The sequence below is a fragment of the Orbicella faveolata genome, unplaced genomic scaffold (genome assembly GCF_042242905.1).
Source record: "Orbicella faveolata isolate gen_17 unplaced genomic scaffold, um_ofav_v1 contig_24, whole genome shotgun sequence".
NCBI classification, from domain to species: domain Eukaryota; kingdom Metazoa; phylum Cnidaria; class Anthozoa; order Scleractinia; family Merulinidae; genus Orbicella; species Orbicella faveolata.
In genome coordinates, this window is record NW_028301552.1 from 9,805,594 (window position 1) to 9,811,649 (window position 6,056).

Sequence of the window (6,056 nt, forward strand, 5' to 3'; positions counted from 1 at the left end):
ATTTCGACATATTCCTTGTCTGGCAGGGATTAGAATTCGTCGACACAGATGGAGGCGAAGACGCGGGTAAATTTAAACGAGTTCCCATTCCGTCCCGTAATGACACATGTCACGGACAAGAAACTTATCTTAGGAACAATTCACTACTGTTAATTCTGTCAGCAACGTTGTTGGTGTGCATGAACTTCATTCTTTCTATTATATTGTTTCATTGCTTAGTGAGTTTTCATAATTCAAAGGTCCTGAATAGCACGTAAAGAGCAAGCTTAACGACAGACATTTTTCCCACAGGCAGTAACGCGTAAAACAGTTAAGGAGAGGCGTTTGCTGTGTGAACTGTTTTGACATATAACACAACAACTGCCGAGCTGTTGTGTTTGTTCAGCTGTCCTCTATGACACTGTTTGACAGGGATAACAATAAGCTTGGTTGATAAGACTTGGCAAGAGAGCATGTCGCACATCGAGCTTTCTTCTACAAGAATGAAAAGTCGATCTACAGCTCTACCATACGCCGGAAACGATGCCCAGATAAAAATCACCAATTTTCAGACTGGTAGTTTTAAAACCGAGGCGGCCAATATTACGCAACCGCTCAGTGTTTTGTCTAAAATAAAAAAACTAATTTTTTGTCTACAGCTACAACAGATGACAATATTTCTGTTTACAAAGAGTTAAACACAGGTTTTTTCGGCTCTAATTGAGCATCAACGCAAAATAAGATATCAGATGGCACGTGCTGCTTGACCATTTTGACTTGTCCTACATCGGAATTGATGGATAAGATAGTACCTCTTCGTCGTCATTTTACGTTTTAATCAAGGGATTATTTAAGAGTCGAACCTGCATGTTCCAAGCTTTAAAAATTATTCTCTCTTTGCTCTCTCTTTGTTTTGAGAATTTGTTAAGTGATCAATCCAACATTCCTCAATGCAACAATTTGCGGGTTTATTTTCTCTTCTTATGATTGCTTGATACTCGTATTGGAGAAAGGAATTGGGTCGTGAGCACTCGTCAATAAAGAATGGTTGAGCTAGCTTCTGTACTGATCCAAAAATCTCTTATAATTTAAAATAAAATAGAAAAATAATATGCAATCTTTGCAGTGACGCTTATATAGTTCCGTGTAGTTCCATATTTTCTTCTGTTAATTATTTATTAAAGAGAAAAAACTACCGGTCACCAACTGACTTTGCCCAAAAATCGTTATAGTCTGTCGAATTATATAATACCTAATTTAAATTTTACTGGAAGTCTTTTCGTCGATACTGTAATTTAAATTTCATCAAATGAATTATAGCAATTTCAACCACTCTTTTCGATATTTCACAATAAGCCTGACTGGCTTTGCCGCTATGAGGGGAATTAAAAGTAATTTGGGTTTTTCCTTCCCTGTGTGTAGGTTCATTCCGCATATATTAGGTGAAACTCGTAGAATGACAGCGAATATTTGTTTTCAGGAGGCAGTAAATATCGATATCTTCTCGAATCAGATCCGATATATACCAGCTCACGATATTGCATTTAGTTTTATAAACCTCGAACCTTTAATATTTCTTTTAAACCTGCAACTTTTAATATGTATTTTATCAATTGAAATAAAGAAATAAAGAGACCTTCTTTTATTGTGTGAATTGGTTAAAAAGTGCAGCAATTTTCGCTATTGTCTTAACTGCTCATATCGGGCAGTTAAACGTTAATTTTTCTCATGCCTTCCATTGTACCAGAGGCAATAACCCTTTATACGATATTTCGCTAACGATAGGGTGATGACAATGAAACATGTTAAAATTGTCTTAATTCTAAATCTTCTTTTGATGTCCTCATGCAGCGCTTGTCCTTTCGCGAGGCAAGTGTTTGCGAGACCGAATACGCTCTCAACAGCCCCCTTCCCTCACACAAAAAAATGCACAGTGCACACACCAGTGAAGTTATAAAAACAAACTGAAACTTTAATTTCTAATTGATTAACAATTTGTTCTTGAGATTTGTAATGAGTCAATTATATCATCCCACTTTATTTCAGGCTACAGGATGTTTCCAGAACGTTACAGAGTGTTTTCAAGTTGTTATTTGGGAGCGGTTTGCTGAACTCTTGGGTGCATGATCACGTTCTCGTCGTGCAGGAATTGGTCGCAGTTCAATCGTCGAGCGGCGACACAGATTCGTCTCTTGAAATTTTTCAATCCACTTTTACAGTTCTGTAAAAAGAAAAGAAATTAATCGTTAGGAAGACGGATGAAATTCCACTAGATGTGCGTGTGATCAATTAAAACTCGAGAATTTTTTAACGATGAAGGTGCTGTTTTTTAGTGTTTTTTTGCAGATCCGTCTCGTGCGTTTTGAAGTTTTGAAATTCCTGTTAAAAAGACTGGGATGAATCTAAGGTGACGATAAAAATTGAAGTGATAAAGACGTTCTGAGATCGACTGATAAGTAACGCTGAAATTTCAAATTATCTAATAAAACTGTCATAGGAAAGCTGCAGAAGGAAAACCGAGGAATAGGATAAATGGAACTCAATAAACAAAAGTGGCGCTGTGGTTAAAATATACCGAAAGTGTTGCTCTTTGAAATATTCTTTGGTGGATTGGAATAAGTATAAATTGAAAGCCGTGCTTAATACAGATTAATTCCAATTTTCTACTAGGTCTTTTTAATAGTAGCAAATAAAGATGGAATAACATTCACCAGTTAAATTATAGAATTTACCGGACGGTTATCAACGGGAGAGCAACTCATAGTCCCATTGCCTTCTTTTATCGTGAGAAATGTGATGCAAAAGAGAAGAAGTCCAAACACCATTGTTTTGTGCATCTTGCGGAACTTCACGGGAAGTTGAGGGAGTTAGTTTGGCACCTAGCGAGTTTTCAGGCACCTTTTATCTTCTGATCTTGCAACATCTGTTTTTTCAATTTTTCTATGACGCCTGTCGTTCGTTCGTGACGCCCTAACACAGACCAGCATGTACGTTCTCCTTAGAATATCGGTACAAATTCAAACATGCAGGTAATGAGTACAAATATATTGATCAGAAAAAAGAAATTCTATTAATTTCGGTAGAACCCCGTTCTCACGGCTACTTTGTGGGCCAAGGACATCGGTAAGTTCATTATTGTCTATTTATTTAAGAATACCTTGAATTCGACAACTCATTTAATACGAACACGATTTAATTTTATTGCCAATATGAAGTCGTACGAAATAAAATTACACTTAAATTGTACGTTAATTTATTCAGAGTGTTGAATGCATTTGATATATTGACATTATGGTTGATAAGCACATTGCGAAGCCGCTGCCTTATGTTTATAAACACTATAAGGGAAACGTCTGCGTAGCTTCGTATTTTTAGGTTTTTCTTTTCCCCATTCTCGTTTCCAGAAGCCACGATTCCTTTGGTAAAGTAGTAAGAAAACTACCTTGTGTCTAAACAAAAATAGGCATCCACCTAGGGTGCTGAAATCCTTTTTTTTTGGACAAAACACTCACACTCATAGGGTAGCCCGGAGTTCAAATCCTTGGCCAAGCTTGTAAATAGCCAACTAGTTTGCCTCCGGCCAGTTGGGATTCTTAGCAATGTCATGTTTAATTTGAATTATCTACTTCAGCTGTTTGCTCGGCCCCACTAGCCTTTGTGTTATAAACACTTCCCAGGGTAAAAAATGGTATATAAACATCAGTTAATTGCTTTGGCGCTAAACCATCCGTTTCATTGTCTTGTTCAGTAACAAACGTCACTAGGTTATTTTTATTAGTTTTGACTCTTTTTTGCTAAAATGAGTCTTATTTGAGACGAATTCCAATTTTTATGGCGGTGGATCTTCACGAATTTCTCGTTTTCTGGTCGCTTTTTACAGACACCATCTGCACAATCAAGCCAAAACTAAATGTTGTCCACTCGTAGAAAAAAAAAAAAAAAAAAAAATAAGGAGAGGAAAGGAGTTGAACCTGAAATGATATGAACGCGCAACAATTTTCAGTGATACCGGAAGAGAGACTGAAAATTCCCGTAATTGGAATCGCAATCGGTTTCCAAAATTGACTCAAAATCGATTATTTCACCTGTTTACTTTCCTAGCCCGCTGTAAAATGACCTGAATTGTACTTTTTTCACGTCCTACAAACACTGTGTTTAATTATTTTAACGGAAACCAGCAATAATTTGTTAGAAGCGCAGGCGAAAGACTTTTTACAAACTGAGGCAAAGTAATTAATTGCTCGCAGCCAGTTTACAAAATTGACTTCGGACATCGGTAATTCATGCATGGCCAACAGCTTTATGCAGTTAACGTTTGACATCGAAATGCAATATTCGTTTGTCTCAGCCATACTGTATTGTTTCAGTTCTCATTGATTTTTAGATTCCACTCATATGTTTCAGAAATATTTTTTCCTAGTAATTTTCTCTTGAAAGCGACCAAAACTTTCCTTTACACCTCACCATTATATTAAACACAATGCTTGCACTGATGCTTTTGAGACTCAGCTCAACAGCTTGAGCATTAGTTGACGCCTTTAGATAGAGTAGTGTTTCAAATTAACATGTTAAACGAGTTTTTGATTAAACCTTTGTTGCATCTGTCTCTTTGTCATGGCGTGTCGACTTTGGGAAGTTCTACAAATACCGCTTATACGCTCTCCCGCTTTTATAAGAGCCCTCCCGCCACTTTATACCCCCATATACCTGTGAGCAAAATAACAAGCCTCGCTCTAGTTTAACCTGGAATGAGTTGGATTTATTAAGATGTTTTGAATTTCAATTAAGAACCAGTATTTGAAAACGTATTTTGATCAACAACAACGGATGCAGCTCATTTGTTTTATTGCGCTTATATAAACCTCCCAGATATAAGCCCCTCCGTTTGTAAGCCCATCCCCTGAATAGCCCTCACGAAGTTTTATAAGCCCAGGGTTTATAAGCGGCAGTTTAGGGTAGGTGCAAAAGATCCTACGGCGTGCTCCTGTTGAAAAAAAGTTCACTTGTATAGGATTGAAAGGCTGATCACCAAAGTGCTTGTCTTTAAAAAAATACAGATGTTAGTTTCTGATTTAATTGAACATTTAGTGTTGAGCTAATGCTGGTTATATTTTGATATTCATAAAAAGCAAAAACAGACTTGATGTTTATGTACGTTAGGTGAGGAGCGGTGGTGTAATCAGTTATCAAGATGGACCTCGGTGGTTCATTTCTTGGCTTATTTCTTGGGTGCTTTCCATTAGACCAAAGAATCTGGAACTTTCGATCGGTGCCAACTCGAGAAAAAAAAAAATTGGGGTGCAAAATCAACTGAAACGAAAATTACCTGGCAAGAAATGTTTAAAAAAAAATGGATATACTACACGCAACGATGTCACTGTCTCGGGAAAACTAGGGAAAATGGGTGGGGTGAGGTGGGAGGGGGGGGGGGGGGGGTTTGAGGGCCTATGAGACTATGAGGCGAGAAACTATGAAGCTCTAAGAGGACTTTCCATATGACCAAAATATTTCTGTCCCAAAATGGGATAAAAGTTTCATGTGGTAGTTTCTGAAAAAACAAAACAAAACAAAACAAAACAGCATCAAAACAAACAAACAAACAAACAAACAAAAAACTGAGAGTTGTTGAATTTTTTGAGGCGTGAACCATTCAACGGAAAATTCCATAAAATTTCGCGAAAGAAATTAACTGGAAATTTAGGTAAACCTAGCGAGGTTGTCCTTGAATAAAAAATATATTTACCGTCACTGTACCAGAAAATTGGGTAGAAGCGAATGCAGTGTGTCCGTAGTACGTGCGGATGATAGGTACATTGGGATGATAGGTATTGGGTGTACCATGACCATATTACGGCAGTGCAGTGTTAGCATGCCTGTGTTGAATAATAAGAAACTATTTACCCGAGGTTATGTGGGCATTAAAGGCACGGTCAATCTCTTGGCATTGCAGCTGGGCAGGGCAGGGCAGGGCAGGGCTGTTATCAAATGACCCGAAAAAATAGTCAAACTTTGGAAATGGTGTTAACAAAAACAAAATTTTCTATTCAATTGAGACGCGAGTTTCAGGTTGTCTCATA

The 6,056-nt window shown here is 37.4% G+C and overlaps 1 long non-coding RNA gene across 1 annotated transcript; it reads right to left on the reverse strand.

Annotated features, from left to right (window-relative positions):
- Positions 1–1,925: 1,925 nt before the first annotated feature.
- On the reverse strand, positions 1,926–4,071 carry LOC110060936 (uncharacterized). The gene is made up of 2 exons (XR_002297923.2): positions 2,712–4,071; positions 1,926–2,200 (listed from the first exon to the last, which is right to left on the reverse strand). It is a non-coding gene; the product is annotated as an uncharacterized LOC110060936 (long non-coding RNA).
- Positions 4,072–6,056: the final 1,985 nt, after the last annotated feature.